The sequence below is a fragment of the Anabrus simplex genome, chromosome 4 (assembly GCF_040414725.1).
Source record: "Anabrus simplex isolate iqAnaSimp1 chromosome 4, ASM4041472v1, whole genome shotgun sequence".
Taxonomy (NCBI): Eukaryota; Metazoa; Arthropoda; class Insecta; order Orthoptera; family Tettigoniidae; genus Anabrus; species Anabrus simplex.
Window position 1 is genome coordinate 55,582,986 of NC_090268.1, and position 10,853 is coordinate 55,593,838.

General features: G+C 39.0%; 1 protein-coding gene across 1 annotated transcript in view; it reads right to left on the minus strand.

Moving 5' to 3' along the window:
• The window catches only part of LOC136872384 (ribitol-5-phosphate transferase FKTN), a 65,601-nt gene extending 54,950 nt beyond the window's left edge, over nt 1-10,651 (minus strand). Inside the window, exon 1 of the mRNA XM_067146193.2 lies at nt 10,326-10,651. The gene's annotated coding sequence lies outside the window, so the exon portion shown is untranslated. The remainder of the gene's footprint in view (nt 1-10,325) is intronic.
• Nucleotides 10,652-10,853: the final 202 nt, after the last annotated feature.

Consider the following 10,853-nt stretch of genomic DNA (forward strand, 5'->3'; position numbering starts at 1 on the left):
ATTTTAATTCCATACTTGAAGGGCTTCCTGGACATGAATTGATGGAACTAGCACCTTTTCCTGAACTCTTTTTTTCAAATTTCTTTACATCGCACAAATACAGATAGGTTGTATGGTGACCATGGGATTAAGGTACAGCACCAGCATTTGCCTGGTGTGAAAATGGGAAACTACAGAAAGACATCTTCAGGGCTATCAACAGAGGGGTTCGAACCCACTATTTTCTGAATGCAAGCTGACAGCTACGTGACCCAAAACACACAGCCACTCGGTCAGTGTAGCATACTCATGAGGGCTGTGGTATGACTGGCATCTCGCTACAAAAGTCTCAAACACTTTGCGAATAGGAATCATTTTATCCACTTCCTTTCTCGGTTCCTGGTTGTGATGTCATCAAAGCAAGGAGCTTGGATAAGGAGGCAGAAATATCTTAGTGCTATTACGAGACAGAAAAGCTCTGGAACTGTACCATCGCCAACCCAAAGATCTTCTGTATTTGCATGAGAACTTTTCAAAACACTCGAAAGATAGAACAGACCAAATAAAGCAGAGTCGGTGTTTGAGCGTCTCGTTCTCGCCCATAGCTTTCACATAATTTAGATATTTGTTTGTTAGTACAATCTACAATTTCTTGTATAGTCTCAACAGAAAAAAACAACCTCCACATTTCAATGAGGGAGGTGATAAGTTTTGCATAAGGCAGATATCTAACAAGGTTCCTTTGTATGATTTTTGTAACAGATTATTGACAATGGATGTTCCAGCTCCCTAAATACTGGACACCAACACAATCTAGTTCACCGTCTTCCAGTTTGTCATCAGATATATCTGAACCACTATTATGATCACCAAGTTCAATATTATTCAGTTCATTTCGTCTTATTGTTTTCAAGATAGACCAAGCCAATGCCCATCACAATAGTGTAGGTCTATATGCCTACTAGTTCAGTGGATGATCAAGAAATCAAAAGAATACATGAAGAGATAGAAGATTTAATACAATATGCAAAATATGACGAGAATCTAATTGTGATGGGAGACTGAAATGCAGTGGTAGGCCAAGGAGGAGAAGGTAATGCAGTAGGAGAATTCAGATTGGGACAAAGGAATGAAAGAGGAAGTTGGCTGGTAGAATTCTACACTGATCATAATTTAGTCATTGCTAACACTTGATTCAAACACCACAAACGATGGCTGTATACGTGGACAAGACCTGAAGACACTGGAAGGTATCACTTCATTATGATTAGGCAGAGATTTAGAAACCAGGTGTTGGATTGCAAAATTTTCTCAGGAGCAGATGTGGACTCTGTCACAACCTGTTGGTCATGAAATGCCATCTGAAGTTGAAGAAATAGATGAAAAGAAGGAATGCAAGGAGATGGGATCTAGACAAGTTGAAAGAAAAGAGTGTGAGGGATTGTTTCAAGGAACATGTTGCACAAGGACTAAATGAAAAAGCTGAAGGAAACACAACAGAGGAAGAATGGGAAGTCATGAAGAATGATATCAGGAAGGCTGCTGAGGAAAGGTTAGGAAGAAAGGAAAGATCAACTAAAAATCAATGGATAACTCAGGAGATACCGGACCTCACTGATGAATGACAGAAGTACAAGAATGCAAAAAATGAGAAGGGCATAAAGAATGCAGCCAATTAAATAATGAAGTAGATAGAAAGTGCAGGACAGCTAAGGAAGAATGGCTGAAAGAGAAATGCAAGGATGTTGAAGGTTGTATGGCCCTAGGAAAGGTAGATGCTGCATATATAGACAAATCAAGAAAACCATTGGAGAAAGGAAAAATAGGTGTATGAATATTAAGAGCTCAGATGGAAAACCACTTGTAAGGAAAGAAGATAAGGCAGAAAGATGGCCGAAACATATCCAACAGTTGTATCAAGGTAAAGTAGTAGATGATAGTGTTCTGGAACAGGAAGAGGCTGATGCTGATGAAATGCAAGACCCAATTTTGATGTCAGAATCCAACAGAGCTTTGAGAGACCTAAATAAGAACAAAGCACAGGGAATTGATGACATACCCTCAGATTTACTGACTGCCTTACAAAAAACCAGCATGGCGAGATTATTCCAATTGGTGTGTGCAAGATGTATGATACAGGAGAATGGCCATCCGATTTTTGGCAGAATTTTGTTATACCTACTCCCAAGAAAGAAGGTGGCGACAAGCATGAAAACTACAGTACCTTTAGTTTAGTATCTCATGCCAGCAAAATTTTAACACATACAATTTACAGAAGAGCAGAAAGAGAAGTTGAAACTGAGTTGGGAGAAGATCAATTTGACTTCAGGAACTCTCAAGGCAATCCTGACTTTACGTCTGATCTTAGAGGACTGAATTAAGGACAAGCCCACGTACATGGCTTTTATAGATCTAGAAAAAGCCTTTGATAATGTTGATTGGACCAAGCTATTTGAGATCTGAGGGTGATCAAGACTAGATACAGGGAAAGAAGAATTATCTACAATCTGTACAAAAATCATTCTGCAATGATAAGAATCGACAGCTTTGAAAAAAGAAGCAGGATCCAAAAAGGAGCGAGGCAAGCCTGTAGTTTGTCCCCCCCTCCTCTTTAATATTTATATAGAACAGGCTGTAATGGAAATCAAAGAGGAATTTGGAAAGGGAAGCACAATCCAAGGAGGGAAAATCAAAATGCTGAGATTTGCCAATGATATTTTATCTCAGTCTGCTGAAGATCTGAAGAAATTGCTGAAGGGTATGGACCAAGTCTTGGGGAAGGAGTACAAGATGAAAGTAAATAAGTCCGAAACAAAAGTAAAGGAGTGCAGTCGAACAAAGTCAGGTAATGCAAGAAATATTGGATTACGAAATGAAGTCTTAAAGAGAGTAGAAGAATATTGTCACTTGGGTAGTAAAGTAACTAACGACAGCAGAAGTAAGCAGGACATAAAATGCAGAGCTTTCTTAAGAAAAGAAATTTGCTCACTTCGAACAATGATGTAGGAATTAGAAAGATGTTTTCGAAGACAGTTGTCTGGAGCGTGGCATTGTATGGAAGAGAAACATGGATGATAAGTAGCTCAGAAAGAAAGATAATAGAAGCTTTTGAAATGTGGTGTTATATCGGAATGCTGAAGGTAAGATGGGTAGATCAAATCACAAATGAAGAGATACTGAATTGAATTGGTGAGAGGAGATCACTTTGGGTAAATTTGACAAGACGAAGAGATAGAATGATAGGACACATCTTATGACACCCAGGACTTGTTCACTTGGTTTTTGAGTGAAGTGTAAGTGGTAAGAATGGTAGGGGTAGAACAAGGTATATGACAAGCAGATTAGAGCAGATATAGAATGTAGTAGTTACATAGAAATGAAAAGGTTAGTACAGGATAGGGTGGCATGTCAGGCTGCATCAATTCAGTTTATGAAATGATGGCTCAAACAACGTCTTCACTAGCGCTGTCATAAGTACTACCACACCACTTCCTCTTAATTCTCCCTAAACTTTATCCAAGCAACTCAAGACCTGTAATTCTAATCTATTCTCCATGCTTAACTCTACTGACAAAATTTGGGGGACTGCAAATGGTAGCAAAAACTTTTACGTTTATGGTTGCGGGTGAGTAAAACTCTCACTTATCTGCAGACGCACACATAACCTTAACTAGGCCGAACATTTCAAACACTAGACTGCAACTATTTGCAGTAAGCGACTGGTAATGTCCCCCACTAGGAATAACTCGCAGGCAGGGAATAAGCACGTGTGTGCATTGCACAATCGCATACGAGAATATCCAAAAGTGAGACAATCACTCACCGCGCAACTACTGCTGGGTTAAAAACACATGTTTTCAATAAGAATTTTTTTTGTAGTATCTGTAATGACTGAAATTTTATACTCCTTTTTTTTGGTAGTGGCTTTACGTTGCACTGACACAGAGAGGTATTATAGCGATGATGGAATAGGAAAGGCCTAGGAGTTGGAAGGAAGTGGCCGTGGCCTAAATTAAGGTATAACCCCAGCATTTGCCTGGTGTGAAAATGGGAAACCAAGGAAACCCATCTTCAGGGCTGCCGACAGTGGGATTCGAACCCACTATCTCCCGGATGCAAGCTCACAGCTGCGCGCCCCTAGCCACATGGCCAACTCACCCAGTTTTTTATACTCCTAGAAAAATAAACTTATGCTTTGCTACAGAGACAACCTCTACAACTACCATTCACAAACTGTAAGTCAAACTACAAAATATTGGTGCTGTTATGATAGGAAGTCCTGCAGCACTCGATGTGTGACCAATGCACATTTGTAGAGCATCATTATGATAGGACAGGGAAACACATACACCCACCAAATTTCATCGATATTCATGTGTGTGAAGTGCTACACAGAATACACACACATGCCCAGGCTGATCTCACGCAAGCACAAGCTGCGATCATTGTCTATTGGAGAGAAAGTTACTCAAGTACAGAATGAGGAGGTTGTGGTATGTTTGCCTTAAGAAACACAATAAGTCGGATCATTAGTTATAAGCAAAATAAAACCCATCCTTGTGTGCCGAATAGTTTGAGGGAAGTGAACCTTGAAGAATCATATAACAAAACACTAGCAGCAAAACATTTTTGATTTATGTCGCTGGTCTACACAATGCCAGGAGAATTTTAATTTTTTCAACAGTAAGGAACAGAACTTTTATTGCTCAGTGATACCATATTTAGTAATTGTACATACAAGACTGTGCCCAAACAATTTGCTCAATTATTTACCATACATAGAATGATTAGAAGTTATGTATTTCCTCTGGTGTTCTGTCTCACCATTGATCGAACACAAGAAATGTACAGTACGCTCCAATTTATCATAAAATCCTACATTATGCCACTCTCAATAATTTTGTTTTAAATTTTATGTTATAAGTTAGTTAATATTAATGCTTGTCCCATGATTTTTCCAAATGTAACTACTGTACAGGTTGCCTTTTCCATTTACATAGTCCCTATAGAGAAACGTAGTTAGTAAAGGATTATGAGAGGAATATCTAGACATAGATAAACCTCACTTAAGGAAGCAAATTCATGAAATTATGGCACTATCTTTCATTCCCATAGAAGATCTGCTCTTAGTACGGGATTCATTATACGATAATTTTCGTAAAGAAATTATGGTGTTCACTCAGTATGTGGAAACAACCTATGTCTTTGGTAGGCCAGGAAGAGGAAATGGGAGGGCTGTTACCCCAAAGTTCCTAACTCAGATGTGGAATATATATTCATTAGTGTTAAATGGCCGCCACCGCACAAACAATGCAGCAGAAGGATAACACACTCAATTCTAGAGATTAGTTGTAAATACAGGACGATGAGTGGATGTAAATATTAAACACCCTGTGGGCAGAAGATACATACAGAATCAGTAAGAAGTAGAAAATATTGTCTGTAGATAGCAACAATTCAAGGTTGATAATGATATCCCTTGCTATTTAAGGGCAATTGCTTATCACTTGATACTATATTGTGAGCCACAAGACAAGGATTAATTGTACAGTAGGCCTATGACCTAAATTCCTGGCTGTAACAATTCTACATAGATTAAATAAACTGATTTAAACACAGTTCATACCAAACTTCATGTTTATTGGTAATTTATTTTGAGTAATCTATATATATAAAATACGAGTTTTTTCTGTACATTGTTCAGAATTAAAAAAGGATGGTATTTCTGTATCGGTCGTGTCCATAGTAACAAGGAAATGCACTCTTTAATTTTCCGTGATGTCTGTCTGTCTGTCTATCTCTCTGTATGTACACGCATCACGAGAAAACGGCTGAAGAGACTTTCCTGAAAATCGGTATATAAAGTCCAGGAATAAGTCGCTACAATCTAGGCCATAAATAATCTTATTCACTCTGAGAGAAATGGTAGTTTAGGGGAAAGCCTAAAATTTAATTCTCAAATATTTATATTATTAGTGGTCCTATCTTAATGAAAATCGGTATATATAGTACGAGAATAAGTTGCTACAATCTAGGCTTTAAACAATCTTATTCGCGCTGAGAAAAATGGTAGTTTACAGGAAGGTCTAAAATTTAATTCTCAAGTATTTGTTATTAGTGGTCCTATCTAAATGAAAATTGGTATGAAGAGCCGGTAAATAAGTCGCTACAATCTACGCCATAAATAATCTTATTCACGCTAAGAGAAATGGTAGTTTAGGGGAAAGCCTAAAATTTAATTCTCAAATATTTATGCTATTAGTTGTCTTATCTTAATGAAAATCGTTATACAAAGTCGGGGAGTAAGTCGCTACAATCTAGGTCATACATAATTTCATTCACGCTGATTGAAATGGTAGTTTAGGGGAAGGCCTATAATTTAATTCTCAAATATTTGTGTTATTAGTGGTCCTATTGACAAATACTATATATATATATATATACTATATATACATAAATATATATATATATACATATATATACATATATATATATATTATATAGTATTACATTTCCGATCATTTATATCTTATATATTTTTACTGTACCGGCTATTATAACAGAGATATTCATGAATTTTGATTTTCGTTGCTAAATCCATATAAGCGCTGAGTCACGAGAAAATAGGTAAACAGAATTTAATGAAAATTGGTATGTAAAGTGTGGGAATAAGGAACTACAGTCTACACTATAACTGATTTTGTAAGACACCCTACTATTACAGAGTCCAAAGAAAACTACTTTTCTTTGCTAGGGGCTTTACGTCGCACCGACACAGATAGGTCTTATGGCGACGATGGGATAGGAAAGGCCTAGGAGTTGGAAGGAAGCGGCCATGGCCTTAATTAAGGTACAGCCCCAGCATTTGCCTGGTGTGAAAATGGGAAACCACGGAAAACCATTTTCAGGGCTGCCGATAGTGGGATTCGAACCTACTATCTCCCGAATTCAAGCTCACAGCCGCGCGCCTCTACGCGCACGGCCAACTCGCCCAGTCCAAAGAAAACTAAATGCGAAGGCCTCCAATACAGAAAGTTCATAACATTGGTCAACAATAACATTACACTGATCATTGTTTGTGTGATGTGCTTTGTGTGTCTCTGTTGCCACTCATCTCATATAGATGGGATTACTGCTGTATACCGAGTATTTTTTAAAAATTTGCTTTACGTCGCACCGACACAGATAGGAACCATGGCGGCGATGGGATAGGAATGGGATAGGAAAGGGCTAGGAATGGGAAGGAATCTGCTCTGGCCGTAACTACAGTACAGCCCCAGCATTTGCCTGGTGTGAAAATTGGAGAACACGGAAAACCATCTTCAGGGCTGTCAACAGTGGAGTTCGAACCAACTACCTCCTGGATGCAAGCTCGCAGCTGCACGCCCCTAACCGCACGGCCAACTCGCCCGGTCGTACCGAGTATAACAGCCTGCCTGAATATCAACAGGAAGTAGCTGGGAAGTTAGATAACTTTCTTCTTAAGCATGCCATTCCTCTGGTTCATAAATTTTCTGATACTACTGGTACATAACAAACTGGTTCATCATAGCATTCAAGCTATTCAATTCCTACTCTGAGGCACTGATTGGAATGAGCAGTGTGCATATTTAACGGAATAATTGCAGAGGAGTGTTCACGGCTGTCTGCGGCCTAATCATTCCAACTCTGGAACTTTGGACTGTTAGAACGGCACCATAGTACTGTTCATTAATGAAAAAATGTGCGGTTTTTCCAATTGATGGAGTATTTTATATGCTGATAATGCCGTGTGGCCTCTGAAGAGGTCTGGTGCAAGTCTTTGGAGTTGACGCTGTACAGGCGACCTGCATGTCTGTGACGAAGGGTCCCTACCTAGGATGAATTCTAATGCTGAAGATGGCACACACACCCAGCTCCCGAGCCATTGGAATTAACCAATGAAGGTTAAAATCCCTGACCCAGCCGGGAATCGAACATGGGTCCCTCTGGGCCAAAGGTCTGCACGCTAACAATTTAGCCATGGAGCCGGACTTTAATATGATGACATTGCCTTTAATCGCTACATTCCCACTGAGGTTTTTGTAATGTCCTAAGTTGACTTCAGTTAGGAAAACCACAAAGACAGTCTTTCTGAGAATCCCGTGGCGAAGCACGGGTACATCAGCTAGTTCTGAATATTTTTTGGAAATTGTGCATTTTAGTCACTGAACTGTGTTCTATTAAGTTTTGGACCTTTTACAGTGTGGACCTCTGTAGAGTAAGAACATTTCAGTTTTGGAATTCATCTAACTGAACATTTTATGTATGTTGACTTTCAAACATTATTGACATTTCTATATTTTGGGCAGTTTAGTACTGGACCATATCTCTGCTAACCCAGCCTCAGTCTGTTTACCTTGTTATGACACATCAACACACTGGTATTCACTTTGTATGGAAGGGTCTCCTGGCACTGCACTGCCAGGCTAAGACTATACAAGCTGTAGGAATCAAAAGTTTCCTGCCTTGAATACACAAGGTATCACTCTATTCGATATGGCCACTAGTACAAATTGTGTCAAGAGTACTGGAACATACCAGACGTTCAAAAACATGTTCCGCTAATTCTTTTGGGCAGTGTATTAAGGAACGGAGTTGGCTACAGGAACTAGGAAAGATAAGAGAGGAAAGCCCAGTACAAGTAAACAGAAAAAAATGCCATCTGATCCATCTGGAAGCCCCAGTCGTCACCAAATGCATGTTGTAGATTATGAGCCTCAGGAGGAATTTCCTCAAGATGAAAGTTTCTAAAATAGACAGGTTATTCTCTGTTGATTCCTTGGCCTGAAGGCTGGTTGGAAGTGGTGGATACTATTGTTTTATGAGAAAGTACAACTGGGCAGCTATCCTCTATTAACACTAACCAGTAGGAAAATGGAAGCGATCCAACAGGTGGTGATGGTGGTGGTGATTATTGTTTTAAGAGGAAGTACAACTAAGCAACCATCCTCTATATAACACTAATCAGAGGGAAAAGTGGAAGGGATCCAACACTTCGAAAAATGAAGATATCGGTCAAAGCCCTCGCAAACCTAATAGCGTCGGGGTCGGAAAAGAACAAGAGTTGACCAAGAGAGGTCGGATAGGATAGGTGAAAGTGAGGAGCCTGGCACAAGTAAGTGGAAGCAATGCCAGGACTCAGATGAGAACCCCGTGGCTGCCAACCCACGCTCCAAAGTTCAGAGCCCCTGGGGCCCCTTTTAGTCGCCTCTTACGACAGGCAGGAGATACCGTGGGTGTTATTCTACTGCCCCCACCCACAGGGGGAGCAATCCAACATTTTGAATAACAAAGATATTGCCAGGAAGGGCAAGAAAATTATGGACTCCTTTGGCCTTGCAAACCTAATACCATCGGGGTCGGAAAAGAACAAGAGTTGCCAAGAGAGGTCGGATAAGAAAGATGATGGTGAGGTGCCTGATACAAGTGGAAGCAATGCCAGACTCAGCTACGGGACCAATGGTCGCCAACCCATGCTTCCAAGAGTCTGCCAAGATCACTGAAATGTACACACCAACTAACTCAACAACCAGCACTTTCAAACCATTCATGACAGGGACTGGCTGCATAAGAAATGGCATTACTGGCATCACTCATACCTTAGTAACTTTGACATAAAGCCAAGGACGAAACAGAGACAGATCAATGAAAGCAAGATATTTGTTCCCAGCCCATACCAGAAGACATAGTGCACAGTAAGCACCGGAAATGGAGCTAGATTATAAATCAATATGCGTATTAACTGAGATTTTATCCAGGTTACAAACATTTAATGCCTGAGAAAAGTTCCTTATAACAACAACTTAGCATTAAAAAGCAGTACAAACAGAGAATTTGGTTATTGGGCTGATATATTGAATTCTATCAAATTTATGTCACCATGGTAAGTTTCATGACTAAAAAGTAAAACGTGAAAAAGGAATCTTTCATCCTCACTTTTAAAACACAAAGAAAGTGCAGGGTTCTTTGGTGTTAGGCAAGTTTGTCATGGTGTGTCTATCAATGGTGCAAGAATTTATAGGAGTCTGAAATCGCCTGACAAATGGTACTTTTAACGTTAATATCGCAACATTCCAGCGAAATTATAAACACAGCTAATACGGTTTCGTAAATTAGCGTAGGCTACACTCCAGTGACGTTAAAATCACAAACATTAGAAGCAAAGGTGTAAGCATCAAAAAAATAAGAATTTCACACAAAATACTATATAACAACAATGCGAATCTTACGTACAAGTTATTATTATTATTACTGTTATTGAAGTACAGACATGTATCTAACTTCAGACTTTAAAGAAGAAAGAGGATGTAATATCCTAACCTTACTTTTAATTACGATGCGAAATCTTCTTTTACTCCATCTTTACAATAAATTTTCTGACTTCTGGGTTAACCTGCTTGTATTTTCCATCTGAAATTTTGTACAAAGTCAAATTTGAATAAATATAATTAAAACTTAAGCAATAGAAAAGTGTCCGTCTGAGATACCCCTTGGTTTTACGAACAATGTCGTACTATACGTGACTGGCTTTCCATATCACACGGCATCATGGCCTTATTGCTTTGTACATGTCATTCCCAACTGAAGTAAATTTTATTATCTGGCATCATTTAGTCCTTCGGTTAGAAAGCTTTGTAATATAACAAACAGAAAGTTAGCAAGGCAGAAGAAAGCGGTTCCAAAGTACAAATAGAAAGTACAGGTTAGGCAGGTTACGTTTTACATTCTGCGCCAATCACGAAAAAAAAAAAAAAAAAAAAAAAAAAAAAATAGGAGACGAGACGGTGAAGTAGAACACCAATCAAGACGGCTTCGATGTAGGTTTTAACTCAGCATAATAAACATATGAATTA